At 36.2% G+C, this 19380-nt stretch overlaps 1 protein-coding gene across 1 annotated transcript in view; it reads right to left on the bottom strand.

The window, feature by feature from the left end:
• Positions 1-19380, bottom strand: part of Rab3ip (RAB3A interacting protein) — a 63420-nt gene that overhangs the window by 27707 nt on the left and 16333 nt on the right.

The following is a 19380-nucleotide window of genomic DNA, read 5'->3' as shown; positions in this document are numbered from 1 at the left end:
CACCACATGTACGTATGTTGAAACGTTACATGGTTTCCCAGTAATACTTACAATTTGTATGTTTATCAGTTAAAATTTTTAAAAAGCTAAATGCAATGCCAAGCCAACTACAAGGGAGGAAAAATCACATCAGTCAAACTTTTACAGCAACATGGCTAGAAAACAAAGTAACCTTTTTAAATCTTTATTTTATTTATTTATTTTCATTTTTATGTGGTGCTGAGCCTCCCACATGTTAGGCAAGCCCTCTACCACGGAGCTACTACCCCAGCCCCACAAAGTAACGTTTTTTAGATACTCAAAAGAAAAAAATGTAAACTTGAGTATTTTATATCCAGTCAAAGTATCTTCCATGTGTAAGGTCAGAAAGTATCAAAAACCTGTAAGATCTTAGAAAATGTCTCTCTCATCAGTCTGCCTGAGTGATGGAGCAAAGAATATGTGTGAATAACCAAAACAAACAAGAAAAAAAAATCTACAGAAGCTTTAACAAAGGACTGAAGGTGAGAAGGGATCACATTGAATCACAGGACTATGAGTAAAAGATGGAGATATCAAGACAATAAGATGTCAATTCACAGACTAGAAGAAAATATTTGTAAAGCTGTATTTGATAAAGAACTGCTATTCAAAATATGCAAGGAACTCTTAAAACAACATTCAGAAAAGAACAATCCAATTTTAAAAATGGACAAGACACTGGAACAGACATTTTACCAAAGAGGATACACAAATGACAACTAAGTGTATAAGATGTTCAACATCATTTCTCATTAGGAAACTGTAAATTAAAGCAACAAAGTGATGCTACCATATACCCATTAAATGGCCAAACTCTGAATACTTAAAACATCCACAGGAACTCTCATTCATCATTGGTAGGAATGCAAACAATACAGCCACTTTGGAAGACAGTTTGGCAGTTTCTTACAAAACCAAACATACTCTCACCATACAATCCAGCAATTGCACTTCTTGGTACGTACCCGTGAACTGGAAACATATCCACACAAAAACCTGTACACTGCCATAGAGCCAAGATGGTGGACTACAGGGAGGCTGCGTTCCTTGTAGCTCCATAACTTGGGTTTCAAGCAGAGGAAAATCTGTTTCTCTGTGAGGTAGTCTTTGCTCCTTACTGATCCCCTGCTGTTTACCCTATTTGTCCACCTCAATCACCTGCAGTCTGCCAGCACATCGACTACTTTTTGAGTGCAGACTGCTCACTGACTGCCGCCTATCATACACCATTTGCCCACTTGCCTGCCTCTTGCCTGCCCATCAACTGCCTTTCACCTACCTATCACCCACTGCCTGAGGTCCACCTGCTAATCATCTGCCAGTAGCCTGCAGATCATCAGCTGCCTGCTGTTGCCTGAGAGTCCACTGTCACGATACCCACAGGTTTGGTTACACATAGCTGCCACCATTTTGGGACAATAGCCAAGACCTGCAGGACCCCCGGCCTGACTGACCATGTTCCACCTCCAGGAAACCCTGGCCCAACCAACCACACCCTGCCTCCACAACCCTGGACTTGACCAACTGCACCCCACACAGACTCCACACCCATGCCCCACATTGCAACTCCCCATTTGGCAACATGTTTAGAAGACAGTGCAGCCATCTTGGATTATCCTGGAAGTTGAAGCTGCCATCTTTAGGTGGGGCAAATCCCATCCTGAGACACCTGCTAGAGACTGGCAGCTTGTTGTCAGAAGAGGTTTTGGAAACCTGAAGGGTGACTATAAGCCTACAGGGGGAAACTGCAATACCCCAGATCTGCACTGCTAGAGGGGAAGATATATGAAAAACATGAAAAAACAAGGGAAGAAAGTGTTCCAAACAAACCAAGATTCCATATAAACAGAACCCAATGACAGCACAGTAGAAGAAATGTCAGAAAAGGAGTTCAGAATATACATAATTAAAATGATTCATGAAGCAAAAAATAAGAGAGCAAATGCAGACAATGAACGATCACTCCAATAAACAGTTTAAAGAGCTACTGCAGGAAGCAAAAGATTATTTCAAGAGATAGAGATTCTGGGGGGTGAGGAACAAACAGAAATCCTTGAAATGAAGGAAATAATAAACCAAATAAAAAACTCAATAGAAAGCATCACCAACAGACTAGATCACTTGGAAGACAGAACCTCAGACAATGAAGACAAATATTTAATCTTGAAAATAAAGTTGCCCAAACAGAGAAGATGGTAAGAACCTCCAAGAACTATGGGATATCATGAAAAGACCAAATTTAAGAATTATTGGGATTGAGGAAGGCACAAAGAAACAAACCAAAGGAATGAACAACCTATTCAAAGAAATAATACCAGAAAATTTCCCAAACCTGAAGAATGAAATGGAAACTAAAATACTAGAGGCTTACAGAACACCAAAGACAAGAAATTACAACAGATCCACACCAAGGCACATTGTAATGAAAATGCCTAAAATCCTAAATAAAGATAGAATTTTAAAGGCTGCGAAGAGAAAAGCCATCAGATTACATACAGAGGGAAAACAATACAGATATCAGCAGATTTTTTAGCCTAGACCCTAAAAGCTAGGAGGGTCTGGAACAACATATTTCAAACTCTGAAGAAACATGATTGCCAACCAAGAATCTTATACCCAGCAAAGTTAACCTTCAAATTTGAAGACAAAATAAAATCCATCCATGATAAACAAAAGTTAAAAGAACACACAAATAGAAAGCCTGCACTACAGAACATTCTCAGCAAAATATTCCATGAGGAGGAAATGAAAAACAACAATGTAGGTCAGTAAAGGGAGGAACTACCCTAAAGGAAAAGCCAATCAAAGGAGAAACCCAGTCGAATTAAAAATCAAAAAAAAGCCAAAATGACTGGGAATACAAATCATATCTCAGTAATAACCCTGAATGTTAATAGCTTAAACTCATCAATCAAAAGCCACAGACTGGCAGATTAGATTAAAAAGAAAGACCCAACAATATGCTGCCTTTAAGAGACTCATCTCATAGAAAAAGACATCCACAGACTAAAGATGAAAGAATGGGAAAAAACATACCATTCACACGGACTGAGTAAAAAAAGCAGGGGTTTCCATCCTTATATCAGATAAAGTGGACTCCAAGCCAAAGTTAGAAGGGATAAAGAAGGACACTGCATACTGCTTAAGGGAACCACAAATCAGGAAGAAATAATGATCATAAATATTTATGCCCCAATAACAGCACATCCATGTACATCAAACAAATCCTTCTCAATTCTAGGAATCAAATAGACCACAACACAATAATTCTGGGTGACTTTAACACACCACTGTCACCACTGGATATATCTTCCAAACAAAAACTAAACAAAGAAACCATTGAACTCAATAACACAAACAATAACTTAGATTTAACATACACATAAAGAATATTCCATCCATTGGTCAGCAAATACACTTTCTTCTCAGCAGCACATGGATTCTTCTCTAAAATAGACCATTTGTTATGCCAAGAAGCAGCCCTTAGTAAATACAAAAAAATAGAGAATTCTACCTTGTACTCTATCAGATCATAATGGAATGAAATTAGAAATCAATGGTAAAATAAAAAACAGAAACTACTCCAACACCCGGAGACTAAATAATATGCTATTGAATGAAGCATGGATAAAAGAAAACATCAGGGAGGAGATAAAAAAAATTTCTTAGCAGTAAATGAGAATGACAATACAACATATCAAAATCTCTGGGACACTATGAAAGCGGTACTAAGAGGAAAATGCACTGCATGAAGTGCATTCAAGAAAAGAATAAAAAGTCAATAACTAAATGACCTAACATTACATCTCAAAGTCCTAGAAAAAGAAGAACAGAACAACACAAAAAAATAGAAGAAGACAGGAAATAATTAAAATCAGGGCTAAAATCAATGAAATTGAAAAAGAAATAACTGAAAAAATTGACAAAACAAAAAGCTGGTTCTTTGAAAAAGTAAACAAAATAGATAACCACACTAACAAAGAGGAGAAAGAAAACTCAAATTACTAAAATTCATGATGCAATAGGAAATATCATGACAGACACCACTGAAATACATAACATAATTAGAAGTTACTTTGAAGAACTACACTCCAACAAAATAGAAAATCTCAAACACATCAATAAATTTCTAGAGACATAAGATCCTCCCAAACTGAACCAGGAGGACATACACAATTTAAACAGATTATTTTCAACCAATGAAATAGAAGAAGACATCAAGAGCTACCAACCAAGAAAAGGCCAGGACCACACAGATTCTCAGCTGAGTTCTACAAGACCTTCAAAGAAGAACTTAACCAATACTCCTCAAAGTACTTCATGAAATAGAAAAAGAGGGAACCCTTCCAAATTCATTCTATGAAGCTAGCAACTCTGATACCAAAACCAGACAAAGAAGCATTAAGGAAAGAAAATTTTAGACCAATATCTCTGATGAACACAGACGCAAAAATCCTTAACAAAATTCTGGCAAATCACATACAAAAACATATGAAGAAGACAGTGCACGGCAATCAAGTGGAGCTCATACTGGGGATGGACGCAAGGCTGGTTCAACATCTGGAATTCAATAAATGTAATTCATCATATCAACAGACTTAAGGTTAAGAATCATATGATTATTTCAATAGATGCAGAGAAAGTGTTTGACAAAATACAGCACCCCTTCATGCTCAAAACACTAGAAAAAGTAGAGAAAGTAGGAACATACCTCAACATTGTAAAGGCTATCTATGTTAAGCCCACGGCCAACGTCATTCTTAATGGAGAGAAACTGAAAGCATTCCCTTTAAGAACTGGAACAAGACAGGGATGCCCTCTTTCACCACTTCCATTGAACATCGTGCTTGAAATACTAGCCAGAGCGATTAGACCAAAGAAATTAAAGGGATACGGAAAAGAAAAACTCAAGCTATCACTATTTGCCAATGACATGATTCTATATTTAGAGGATCCAAAAAACTCCACCAGAAAACTTCTAGACCTAATAAATGAATTCAGCAAGCTTGCAGGATATAAAATCAACTCACATAAATCTAAAGCATTTCTATTCTTAAGCAATGACTCCTCTGAAGAGAAATTAGGAAAACAACTCCATTCACAACAGCCTCAAAAGAAAAATAAAATATTTGGGAATCAATCTAACCAAAGAGGTGAAAGATTAGAGAACATTAAAGAAAGAAATTGAGGAAGACCTTAAAAGATGGAAAGATTTCCTGTGTTCTTGGATAGGCAGAATTAATATTATCAAAATGGTCATATTTCCAAAGGTGCTATACAGATTTAATGCAATTCCAATTAAAATCCCAATAACATTCCTCATAGAAACAGAGAAAGCAATCATGAAAATCATCTGGAAGAATAAGAGACCAGAATAGCCAAAGCAATTCTGGGCAGGAAGAGTGATGCAGGAGGTATCACAATACCATACTTTAAACTCTATTATAGAGCAATAGTAACAAAAATGGCATGGTATTGGCACCAAAAGAAACAGGTAGACCAATAGTACAGAATAGAAGACACAGAGACAAACCCACATAAGTACACTTATCTCATACTAGGCAAAGGTACCAAAAACATACAATGGAGAAAAGACAGCCTCTTCAACAAATGGTGCTGGCAAAACTGGAAATACATATGCAATAAAATGAAATTAAACCCCTATCTCTCACCCTGTATAAAACTCAACTCAAAAATGGATCAAGGATCTAGGAATTAGACCTGAGACCCTTCACCAAATAGAAGAAAAAGCAGGCCTGAATCTCCATCATGTTGACTTAGGACCAGACTTCCTTAACAATAGCCCAGAGTGCCAGAAATCAAAGCAAGAATCAATAAATCAAATGGACTCAAACTAAAAAGATTTTTCTTGGAGATTCCTGCTGTGCCTCATGCACTGACAGACCTCCCCGCTCTGCTGTGTTTCCTTTGCTGCCGACACTCAACATCCTGCTCGGCCCCGTATTCTACTCAGGCGGGCCCTGAGGAGGTATATCGGACCTTGTTGCCCGACAGGGAGCAACAACTGGTGCCCCGTGTGAGGAAGACAAAGTCACCGACAGGTCAATCTGACTCCGGGTGAGTGTACTCCCATAAAATATGGGACAGTCCAATTCCAAGTCTGACCCCTCCCTTGACTCCCTTAGGATTCTCCTTAGAAGTAGAGGATTGGAACTCTGAGATAGCCAGGCGTTTCAGACCTGGAAGGCCCTCACTAAGGAAGCCCCTTGGCTGCCTGAAGCAAACTTGTTTGACTGGTCCACATGGGATCTGTAGAGCAACTTGTTATGAAGAGGGAAATCAGTTTAGGGGAGGGTCCCCCATTGGGAGTAATGTAATGCCCTACATTATCCACCCTTAAGGCCTGCTTCTCTCCAGGACCTCCCAAAGGGGGCTCCAAGGTTCCCCACAAAGAGCGGCTGCCTCCGGATGGCAGGAAATCTTTCCGGTGGCCATTTTATGATACTGGGCAAGAACTCACTGACTCTAACCTCCCCTCTCCCTTTATGATCTTCCCGGTAAATGTTAAAATGTTAGTTTGGGAAAGAATGACTACCGATCACAAATTGGTCCGTGCAGGGATGAAAGATCACTCCATGGGAAGGTGGATTGTGGCTACCAAAGATATTGGCACACAGCTTCCCCAAGCAAGTAGGCAGATGGAAAGGGATTCCTTATATTCAAGTCTTTTCTTTCTTGCACTTCTCTGCTCTTCCTGCAAACTCGAACGCCTCCTTCTTCTCCCCCTCTTAATCCCTCCTCCTTCTCCAACTTCAACTCAGCTGTTTCTGCTTCCATTCCCCAGCCCAGTCCACCTAGTCCTCCTGCCACGAGGTCCCACATACGCCGGTGTGGAGGGAGTAATCAGCCCAACCATCCGTGGCATGTCCTAGTAAGGAGTATGATATAGTAGCCCCATTCCCTACAAGCAGTGGGAGATAAGTGTTTCACAATTTTCTGCGTCCAAACCTGAACTGAACCAGGAAAAAGGGTTAAAATGCCCTAGGCATCAAGTTTCTGCTAAAACATTTTAGCCCCTTTCAGATCCAGATCTCAGTCAAGGTTTACACTGAAATGTAAATGGAGGAAGCCAGAAGACTCAGTAGGAGACCGGTCTCAAACCCAAGGGAAAAAAAAAAAAAGAGCAAAAAGAGTCTTACCTAAACTCCAGCAAAAGTAAATTTTATGGTGCTTTACTAAAGTAATTAACTGCCCTATCATTTTTCCAGGACTGTTTTTTTTGAATTCTACATTTTTTTTGAGCTCATGACTTTTTGATCAGTTCTATTTTTTTATTCAACTAGAGTTTTTGAACATCTGTTACACTGCAATGGAGATTCACCTATAAAGTTACAAGGCCTTTGATTTTGTATTATTTGTATGTCATGCTGTCTGATGTCATATTTTGTCTGTAGCAAAACTGAGCGCTCTTAAAATTAGAATTTAAAAATGGATCCAAATATTTTTAATTCACGTGATTTAAAAAGGTTCAATTTAAATTGGGTAAACTAATAGAAGTAAAATGTCTTTAAAATTAACTCACAAGTCTCTAGGTGGTCAAACTAATAAAATGTTGATGTTTATAAAATGTCTAACATCAATTTTTCTAGGACTTTTCTTCAACAGGAAAGAGATGGCAAATACTGTTTACACTTGTCTAACATCTTGTTTTTTTTACACTTGTCTGATATCTTGGTTTTTTTACAATAAGATGAGTGAATTAGAGTTGACATGTATGGTATTACTCAAATGTGTTTGTTAGAGACATCTGATTAATTTACAAAGTTATTCCATGGAGTAACATACTTAAAAACATTATTCTTTGTATATTAAATGTGTTCATATTTTCCAGGTATACAAGCCTTTAAAGCAGAAAATTTATCAAGCTGCTAGTCTCCAAATTAAACTTGTCTGTAATGGCAAACCTATCATTTAATATTTTATATAGGACCTGTCATCAATAGGGTATATGTAAAATTTGTTAAATGTATTTCTAAAAGTTATTGAGAGCCTGATTTGTTTAAAGATTAAGCATGAAAGCATTTTACCACTTTGCCACACAAAAGGAAACTTAAAAGCTCTCTCAGCCTTTCTTTAATTCATGTTTTAGATATAATGTTAAATTGTGTTAACTAATGTTCATATAGACTCAGGAGCCAATATATGTAAACTGCTTAAAATGACATTTAAGAAAGAGTGTAATGCGCAGTAGCAAAAATGGGACAATAGTGATTAAAATTAGAGTCTCTGACCTCATGACTTTGGACAGTCAACTTCCTTGAGAGCTACACAGAGCTCCTAACATTACACTTTGCAGCTCTACCATCTTAGATCTACAGGCTCAACTTGATTCCTTGGCTGCTGTTGTCCTGCAAAATCGTCGTGGTTTGGATCTGCTAACGGAGTAGGAAGGAGGGCTTTGCCTGTTCCTTGGTGAAGAGTTCTGTTTCTATGCTGACCACTTTGGCATTGTACAAGACAAAATCAAAAACCTACAAGAAGATCTGGAATGTTGTAGGAGCGAGCTCCACTCTAATTTCCTCTGGACTGGGTTACATGAGTGGCTCCCCTACCTCCTCCTGCTTATGGGACCACTAATCACCATTATCCTTGTGTTCACCTTTGGGCCTTGCATAATCAATAAGCTTATCCATTTCCTGAAAAGCCAGGCTAAGTCTGCAGCTCATGGTGGCTCGACAGCATTATACCACCCTACATATGGATGATTGGGAGCCCTATAAGATCATGGATCACTCGTATCAGGACACTGGGATCTAAGTGTCTCTCCCTTAAGCCCTGCTCCTCCTGAGGGGCCCGCCTGAAGTGCTAAGGTGGTAGTCAATGACAGGTAAGATCCTCAGAGGAGGACAACCTAAGACAGGCACACCTTCAAGTAAGGTAGACCCACAAACTGCTAGGGTGATGTTCCATGACGGGTAAGACCCTCCCAGGGGCAACCTAAGAAAGACACACCCTTAATATAAAACAAAAAAGGGGGATGTGTTGGGACTAATGACACGTTCACTAACGCAGGCTGACTCCTTACTCCCTGGCGAGTGAGCAAGATCAAGGCCTCAAAGGCGGTTTCAATAGTAAATGACGATAAATCAGACCACCGTCAGGGATTGGTTAACAACAGTTCCGCAAACGTGATCAGCTCAAGCTTGCCATAACCTCCCATGCCTTGCTGACCTTTTAAGCTGATTGGTTCCCACCTAGCCTCCACCCTACATAAAAGCTCTGTGATTTCCTCAATAAACAAGATTCCTGCTGTGAAAAAAAAAAAAAAAAAGATTTTTCTCAGCAAAGGAAACTATCAGTAATGTGAAAAGAGAGCCTACAGAGTGGAATAAAATCTTTTCCACACACACTTCAGATAGCGCACTAATCTCCAAAATTTATAAAGAACTTAAAAAACTTTGCACCAAAAACACAAAGAACCCAATCAATAAATGAGCTAAGGAAATGGGCAGACACTTCACAGAAGAGGACATACAGGTGATCAACAAATACATGAAAAAATGCTCATCATCTCTAGTAATTAGAGCAATGCAAATTAAAATCACCCTAAGATTTCATCTAACTCAGGCGATTATCAAGAACACAAGCAACAATAAGTGTTGGTGTGAATGTGGGGGAAAAGACCACTCATATATTGCTGGTGGAGTTGCAAATTGGTGCAGCCACTCAGGAAAGCAGTATGGAGATTCTTCAGAAAACTTAGAATGGACCCACCATTTGACCCAGCTATCCCACTCCTTAATTTATATCCAAAGGACTTAAAAACAGCATACTACAGTGATGCAGCCACATCAATGTTCATAGTTACTGAATTCACAATAGCTAGATGTGGAACCAACCTAGATGCCCTTCAATTGATGAATGGATGAAGAAACTGTGGTATACATATACACGATGGAATATTATTCAACCATAAAGAAGAATAAAATTATGGCATTTGCAGGTAAATGGATGAAGTTGGAGAATATCATGCTAAGTGAAACAAGCCAAGCCCCCAAAACCAAAGGCCAAATGTTTTCTCCAATAAGTGAATGATGATACATAATGGGGGGGGGGGGGGGCGCAAGAGAAGAATGGAGGAACTTTGGATGGTGTAGAGAAAATTGGGCAGGAGGGGGTGGGGGAAGGAAAGATAGTAGACTGAGACAGACATTATTACCCTAAGTACATGTATGATTACATGGATGGTGTGAATCTACATTGTGTACAACCATAGAAATTAAAAGTTGTACCCCATTTGTGTACAATGAATCAAAATGCAGTCTGTAAAAATAAAAATTTTTTAAAAACCTGTATGATGACAGTCACAGCTGCTTTATTCATAATTGTCAAAACTTGGAAGTAGCCAAGATGTCTTTCAGTAGGTGAATGATTAAATTACTGGTACATCCAGATAATGGAACATCATTCAGTGCTAAAAGGAAAGAAGCTATTTATCCATGAAAAGACATGGTAGAACCTATAAAGCACATTACTAGGTGAAAAACAAACATTCTGAAAAACTACATACTATATTTCCAACTGTCTTACACAGTGTAAAAAAGTAAAACTATGGAGATTTTATCTCCATAGGGTTTTTGGGGGGAAAAGGAATGAACAGGCAGAGTATAGAGGATTTTTTAAAAAATGAAAATATCCTGTATGATACTATAATGTTGGATACATGCATCATACATTTGTCAAAACTCATAGACTATAAAAACCAAGAGTGAACCCAAATGTAAACTAAGGACTTTGAGGGATAATGAGTCAACAGAATTTTATCAATTATAACAACTACTGGGTGATACTTACAGTGAAGGGCACTCTGTACTTTCCTTTTTGCTATGAACCTAAAATTGCTCAAAAAAATAGTGTCTATATTTTAAATGGGATAAAGCTAACAAAACAGTATATAAATGACATAAGTTTTGAGAAAACAGAAATGATAAATGCAAAAAATAGGAGAAAGATGATACTAAGTTCCCTAACTTTTTAAGAAGTAGCTGGAAGTAAACAGATACAACTTGAGGCTCACAAAATGATGTGTATAAACTTGAACATAGTTAAGACTATACAGGTTAACATTAAGTTGGTACCTGTAACTAAAATTAAATTATATAGAACAAGGAAAAAAATAGTTATTAAATTATTTTGGTATTGTTTGTGGGAGGGAACAAAGGCAGTCTCTATAGAAGGGCTAAAGGTATCTTAAATCTTTGTTTTAAAATAACAACTGGAATGAAAATAAAAGCCTTCCAAATGACCAAAAAGAAAAACTGGAGGAAAGTACAAAGAAAGTACATAGTGAAGGGTTCATATGCACAAACAATAAAACATCTGAAAGTTATGTGACAGAAATAAGCTGAAACGGCAAGTTCATTAATAAATTTAAGTGAATATAACTCACCTATTAAAAGAAAATGACAGTCAGACCTGCTAAAGAAGCAAAATCCACCCCTATGCTCTGTACAACAGACATACCTAAAATGAAGTGATTCAGACAGATTAAAAATAAAAAGATGGGGGCTGGGGTAGAGTGCTTGCCCAGCATGTGTGAGGCACTGGGTTCAATTCTCAGCACCACATATAAATAAATAAAATAAAGATCCACTGACAACTAAAAAAATTTTTTTAAATAAAATAAAACAATGGCCAGGGACAGTCACACATGCCTGTAATCCCAGCAGCTCAGGAGGCTGAGACAGGTGGATCACAAGTTCAAAGCCAGCCTCAGCAATTTAGTGAGGCCCCAAGCAACTCAGTGAGACCCTGTCTCTAAATAAAATACAAAAAGAGGGAGGGGGGGGTGCTGGAGATGTGACTAAGTGGTTGAGTGCCCCCAAGTTCCTGAGTGCAATCCCCAGTGCTCCCCCCCAAAATAAATAAATAAATGAAAAATAAAAGGATGGGCAGAACTATACCAAAAAAAATAATAATAAAAATAAAATGGGGGTCTCAATCTTGCTATCAGACAAAGTAGAATACAGAACTAAAATTACTAAAGATGACAAAGGAAACTTATAAAGCTAAAGACTATAATGCACAATGAAAACTTCACTCCTGAAAAAAAACACAAAAGTAGACCTAAACAAATAGGAAGAAAGACAAATGTTCTTGGACAGAAAGACATCATTAAAATACCAATTCTCCCTAGGTTAATTTATAAATAAATAAATGTACAAATTTAATGCCAGGTCCTTTCAAACCCTAAATTTTTACAATTTTATGTGAAAACTAACTTCACTCAACATTTCCTACTAAGTAAGCAGTATGGTAATTCCTCAGGAAACAAAAACAAAAACAAATAAAATACTATGCCCTTGAGAGGCTTCCAAACCAACAGACCAATTTATGTCATTCATAAAAGCAAAATTCTCAAGTAGCTCCCTACTATCTACCAAAGTGGAATAAACCTCACCCTAATACAGAAGACCCTCTACAACATATGCTATTTTCCTTTTCAGTTACCTCCCGTGATCCATGCTCTAAGGTAGAGTTAAACTGGTCTAATTTGCTCTTCATTCAATGTCTATGTGGATCCCATACATCTGAATTCTTTCCCCATGAATAACTGATAACTTTCTTTTTTGTTACCAGGGAATTGAACCCAGGGACACTTCACCACTGAGCCACATGCCCAGTCCTCTTTATTTTTTGAGCCAGGGTCTCACTAAATTGCTGAGGGCCTCACAAAGTTGCTGAGGCTGGCCTTGAACTTGCAATCCTTCTGCCTCAGCCTCCAAAGTCTCTAGGATTACAGGCATGTGCCAGTACACCTGACTGATAATTTTCTCTTTATGCCTCCAGGTCCAACTCTATCTTCTAGTATAAAGTAAAATCTGCACTTTATGTGAATGTTTTTTAGATCTTCACTTGTACTTTTCATTATCAATACCTTGTATTCTAATAGTTATACAAAGTTCATACTTTCAATACATATTAAGTTTGTGTTAACAACACGTTGGGCATCCATCTAAGTGAAAATATACAAAAGAAAAAACACTGAATTCATGAGTTTCATGAAGCTGTTGCCTCATGAGGGTTGCAAAGGCACTTTTATAAGTAGTGATGTGTACATACTAGAAGAGTCATTCAACTGTAAAGGAAGGAAGAAATAAGTATGCTTTGTAGTAGCTGAATATGAGGAGGGCAGATGACACCAAAAAAAAAAGATATTGCCATGGATAAAGAAATTCTGGTATATATACACAATGGAATACTATTCAGCCATAAAGAAGAATATTATTATGGCATTTGCAAATAAATGGATGGAATTGGAGAATATCATGCTAAGTGAAATAAGCCAAGCCCAAAAAACCAAAGGCTGAATGTTTTCCCTGATAAGTGGAGAATGATATATAATGGGGGTGGGGGGTGGGGAATGAGAGAAGAATGGGGGAACTTTAGAATATGTAGAAGGAAACGAGACGGGGGGGTAAGAAAAATGATGGAATGAGACAGACATCATTACCCTATGTACATGTACGATTACAAGAATGGTATGAATCTACATTGTGTACAACCATAGAAACAAAATTATGTACCCCATTTGTGTACAATGAATCAAAATGCAGTCTGTAAAAAATTAAAAGTTACATAAAAATAATAATAACACAAAAAAAAGTTAGGTTTATATCCGGTCTTGAATGGCAGGTTTATGAAATTGGGACTATCTTAAGAGCAAGAGGAAATTACCTAAAAGGCCATGAAGGATTTTAAGAGGAACAGTAACAATCAAATTTGCAATGTAGAATGATGACTTTTAGAGTTTGGCTAGTTAAAAAAAAAAAAAAAACTGGAGATAAAGAACACAGTAATTACTCCAATATTTTAGGCAAGAGATATGGATTTAGAGGGATAGTATTAGAGAAAATTCAAGAGATATTTAGAATAGAGACTATAAGGACTCTATAATGAAGTATATTTCAACAAATTTAAGACTTCCTGATTATTAAACATTTTATACATCAAGAAAATACACTGCTAATAAAACTATCATACCATACTTCTTTTCCTCTTAGAGTTTCCATTTTACATTATAGGGAGTACTCTTTGAAATTGATAAACATAATTTTATCATGTTACACTGCTTTTTTGTGTCTTTCTTTTGTTTCAATGTCATATCATAGTGAGAGTCTTTTGAAGATGTTTAACCCAGTATTTAAGATAAACAAATACAGTACCCAACTCACATAACTCAATTACATTAAAAACAAGAGGGCTGCGGACATGGCTCTGTGGTAGAGTGCCTAACATTCATAAAGTCCTGGGTTCAATCCCTAGTACCAAGAAGGAAAAAACCTTAAACTGATAACATGAACAACTGTAAACAAGTTTGCACCCAAGTAGGCAATGACAACTGCCATGTTTACTGCCTAGCTGACAGCAACTGGAAGACTCACTGATTTCAGAGAAGTGAATGGGAAAAAATGTACAGCTCAGAATCAATGAAACACTACCATGTAAACATGTCTTTTTCTCCCTAATAAACTCCTTAAAAACAGGTTCATATCTAACATATTTTTGCATACTACACAGCATAGTAAAATCCTGTGAATACTCTAGTTACTCAAGAAATACTTGCTAATGAAAGAACATGGTAAATGTTTATAAACAGGACAATGCTAATTGGTACAAGTAAGGGTTTCTGAGTGACTTCCTATGGTTGCAAGTTATCCTACTGGGTTTTATTTCAACATCATTTAATTATCTTTTAAGATAATTATCTTTTAAGAATAAAAGTTGAAGGTAACCCCTTATACTAGCTGGTTTCACCCTTCAGTGAATGTAAAAAATCAACAGGGAAGTTTAATGAAAATGCATACTGCCAAGCCTCAACACAATAATTCTGTTTCCACAGACCTGGAATGCAGTACAAAACTCTACATTTTAATAAGGACACACCAAAGTTCAACTTATACCTGAGAATTCCACCAAGTCATTCTTCAGCAATAACATGTAGAAGTATAAACAACTAAAGGACAACACTATAACCTCTGGCATTACTGCACCTGAAAGTCAGTGGTCACATGGGGGGCTCCCCTACTCACACGGGAAGGGTTTGTTGAAGTGTAGTTCAGTTCTAAGACACAGCAATGTCACAGAGAACTGAAGAATTTCACAGAGAACCGCCTATCAACTACAAACACCTGTTTCAGAGTACTAAATGAATAAAAATGAACTTTTATTAGGTCAAGTCACTAAAATTTTGGAGGTGCTTAAAAGCATCTAGAATCACCTCAACTAATACATTATGCATGTGTGCCTATTCATACACCAGTATATCTGTATACATGTATATAATTGATTTAACTAACAAAATATTGAGAATCTACTCATGCTCAACATGTAATCATAAGCAAAAACATGATAACTAAAGCATGTATGTGGAAGTGTAAGTTTTTATTAGGGGGTGTACTTGGATGGGATGGAGCAGACATTCAAATAATACAAATAAGGAAATATGACTTTCACTTCAAATCAAGATAGAGTAACAAAGATCAAACTTACCACCCACCTAACACAAATAAGAAACTGGAAAATATATAGGAAACAACAATCTTCAAGATATTCAACATTAAGCAACAGTGATCCTCCAGGAATGGGAAACAAATCAGGTGAGCCCTAGATTGTTATTTGAAGAAATTAAAGACTAGAAAAGTTTAAAACTGTATTTCACATGTTCAAGAATCTAGAGGTAAAACTAATTATGTAAAACACACACACACACATACAAACACACACACACACATATTTGAATCACAGACATATATAAGCATAATGTATATGATCTAAAGCAAACTCTTGGTGATCGAAACTATAATGTCTAAATTTTAAGATACATTGTATGATATTAACAAATTATATAATACAGCAGGAAAGAGCAATGACACTGAAGACCCAGCAACAGAAACTATCCACAAGGAAACACCAAGAGGGAAAATGATTTAAAGATGAATGAAAAGAACCCTGATAAGCTAATGCATGTGTACAAGGAATCTAGAAGGAGAAGACAGATAATGGAGAAATGTAAAATTTTCAAAGAAATACTAGCAAAAATGTCCCAAATTTTACAAAAACTAACAACTCTCAGATTCAAGAAACTCAACGAATTAAAAACCCACATGTATGCACACACACAAAATCCTAAAGAAAAGTACTCCAAAGCAAATCATTATCAAATTGCTTGCAGAGGAATCTCATAAATACCCAGAAAAAAAAAAAAAAAAACACATACAGAGGAATAAAGGTAAGGATAACAGCAGACTACTTGTAAGAAATAATGAATGTTTTAAGATACTGGAGCAACATTTTTACAGTTCTAAAAGAAAAAACTATCAAAGTAAAATTCATTATCTGGAGAAAATATCTTTCAAAAACGAGAGTAAAAAGAGACCTTTTCATATACACAAAAGTTAAAAGACAAAAGCAAACATGGAAAACAAAAATTTTAAAGAATGTATGTCCTTTAGGCAGAAGGAAAATGATACCAGATACATATGAAGAAAAAAATAGTAATGAAAAGGATAGCTACATGGGTACCTATGTATCATTATTTAAATTCCTTTAAAAGATAATCAACTGTTTAATGCAAACAAATAATGTACTGTGGAGAAAAGACAGCCTCTTTAACAAATGGTACTGGGAAAACAGAATATCCATGTATAGAAGAATGAAACTAGATCCCTATCTCTCACCGTATACAAAAATCAACTTAAAATAAGTCGAAGACAGGTGTAAGAACAGAAACTTTCCAACTGTTGGAAGAAAACATAAGGGAAACGCTTCAACATATAGGCATAAGCAATGACTTCCTGTAGCTCAGGAAACATCAAGAATCAATACATAGAATATCATCAAATTCAAAAGCTTCTGCCCAGCAAAATAAAATAATTAACCATGTGAAGCCTAAACAATGGGGAGAAATCTTAGTCAGTTACTCTTCTGATAGTATTAATATCTAGAATATACAAAGAACTCAAAAAATTCAACACTAAAAAACCCACACAAATAATCCATTTAACAAATGGGCAAATGAACTGAACAGGCACTTCTAAAAAGTACAAATAGCCAACAATTAAATGAAAAGCATGTTCAACATCTTTAGCCATCAAGGAAATGCAAACCAAAACTACAATGAGATTCTATCTAACTCCAATCAGAATGACAATCATCAAGAATATAGGTAACAATAAATGCTGGTGAGGATTCAGAGAATAAGAACTCTTACACCACTGGTAGGAATGCAAATTAGGATAGCCACTCAGGAAATCAGTATGGAGGTTCCTAAAAAACTAAAAGTAGAACTACTGTACGACCCAGCTATACCATTTCCTTGGTATTTACCCAAAAGAATTAAAGTCAGCATGCTTCAGTAATGCATGCATGCCTATTTTTATCAAAGCACAATTCACAACTGTCAAGTTATGGAATCAGTCTAGGTGTTTAGACAAGGATAAAGAAAAGGTGGACACCACAGAGTTTTATTCAGCCATAAAGAACAACAAAATCACATCTTTTGCAGAAAATGGATGGATCTGGAGAGCATCAAGTTAAGAGAAACAAACCAGACTCAGAAAGACAAGTACTAAATGTTTACTCTCATAAGAGGAAGCTAGACAGGGGATAAAGGACATCATGAAAGCAGAACAGTAGAGAAACAGGGTCAGGGAGGGAGAAGGTGAGGATAAGGGGAGGTATTAGGGAGTGAAATTGATCAAATTTTACGTTATATGCACATATAAAAATGCCATAGTGCAACCCACTGTACTGTATAATTATTATGTACCAACAACAAAAAAATAGGAGGGGAAAAATAGAAGTACACTTTTGTAAGATTTTTATACTGTGTGTGAAGTAGTATACTATCACTGAAGATAGTGACAAGTTAAATATGTGCATTATAAGCCCTTAAAGCAATTATTGAATTAAGACAACAAAGACACATAGCCAATAAGCTAAAGAAAAGATGAATTCATAAAAAAAAATACAATACAAAAGAAGTCAGAAAGGGGGAAAGAAGAATCATATGCATCAACAAATACAAAACAAACAGTATCATGGAAGATTTCAACAAACCATGTCAACATTACATTAAATGTAAATAATCAAATCACATCAATTAAAAGGCTGGGTATGGGGGTGCACAGCTATAATCCCAGTGACTTGGGAGATTGAAGCAGGAAGATTCTGTTTAAAGTCAATATTGGCAACTTAGTGAGACCATATCACAAATTTTTATAAAAATTTTAAAAGGACTAGGGGGTATAGCTCAGTTTCATCCCCAGTACTACCAAAAAAAAAAAAAAAAAAAAGTAGAGATTATTAGAAAGGATAAAAAAGCAAGACCTAACTATATTCTGCTTATAAGAAACTCACTTTAAATAGAAACAAATAAAAGTAGGAGAATAGAAAAAAAAAAAAAAATGGCAACTACCTGGCCTCTTTAAAAAAAAAAAATCAAAATAAAGGAAATGACTGTTGATATAAGTTTTGAATCACAAGTTGCCATAGTTCAGAAAATATATTCATCTTCAAGAGTCCTCTTCTAGTCTATAAGTAAATATTAAAACCATTCTGTACTCTTCATAATAAAATTCACTATGTATGTTCCTATATATCATTATTATTTCAAGTAACAGTACCTCTAAATGCAATAAACTAAAGATTTCAAAAAAAATTCCTAAATGAGCTAAGAAATTTATTGTGATCAATACAAAAACACAATGTGCTTTGAAAGGTAAATATATATGCTTAATAGTTTACTTCTGAATCTCTGATTTCACCAAAATACTATATATTAAGTACTATATAAGAAGACAATAAAGTCTGAGCCAAATGGTAGCAGCAAAACACAACCACAACTCACCATATCCCTTCTCTTTGGGAGAAGACTAAAAGGACTATTGATTTTTCTTCTTGATAACATTCTTTATTAAAATATATTCTGACAAATCTTCATGGCTGTTAACAATCAGCCAATCACTGAAGCACTAATAAAGATACATATACACTAAGCATTATATTAAGCTAGGAACTGGAGATTTTAAAAAAAAGTTATGTTCTTAAGAGACAAGCATAGTAGGGAGAGGGTGAAACACGTTTGTGAAATGTCACAGTATGCTGAAAGTTATACCTATAGAATGTTTGCCCTACCTTCTTAATTTTCTGCACTGTTATTAACCACTGTTATCAAATTTTAAATATGCAGGGTCATTCGTATTATTCCCTTACTGTATTTTGATGTGTGGGTTTGTAGTGATACCCGTTTCACTCTTGCTATTGATAATCTGTCTTTTTTCTCTGCCAGTCTTGCCAAAGGTTTGCCAATTTTAATGCCTTTTTAAAGAACCAGAA

This window comes from Sciurus carolinensis, chromosome 4, assembly GCF_902686445.1.
Source record: "Sciurus carolinensis chromosome 4, mSciCar1.2, whole genome shotgun sequence".
In the NCBI taxonomy this organism is placed as follows: domain Eukaryota; kingdom Metazoa; phylum Chordata; class Mammalia; order Rodentia; family Sciuridae; genus Sciurus; species Sciurus carolinensis.
The sequence above is the reverse complement of the archived record's forward strand: the minus strand, read 5'-3'. Positions and strand labels throughout refer to the sequence as shown.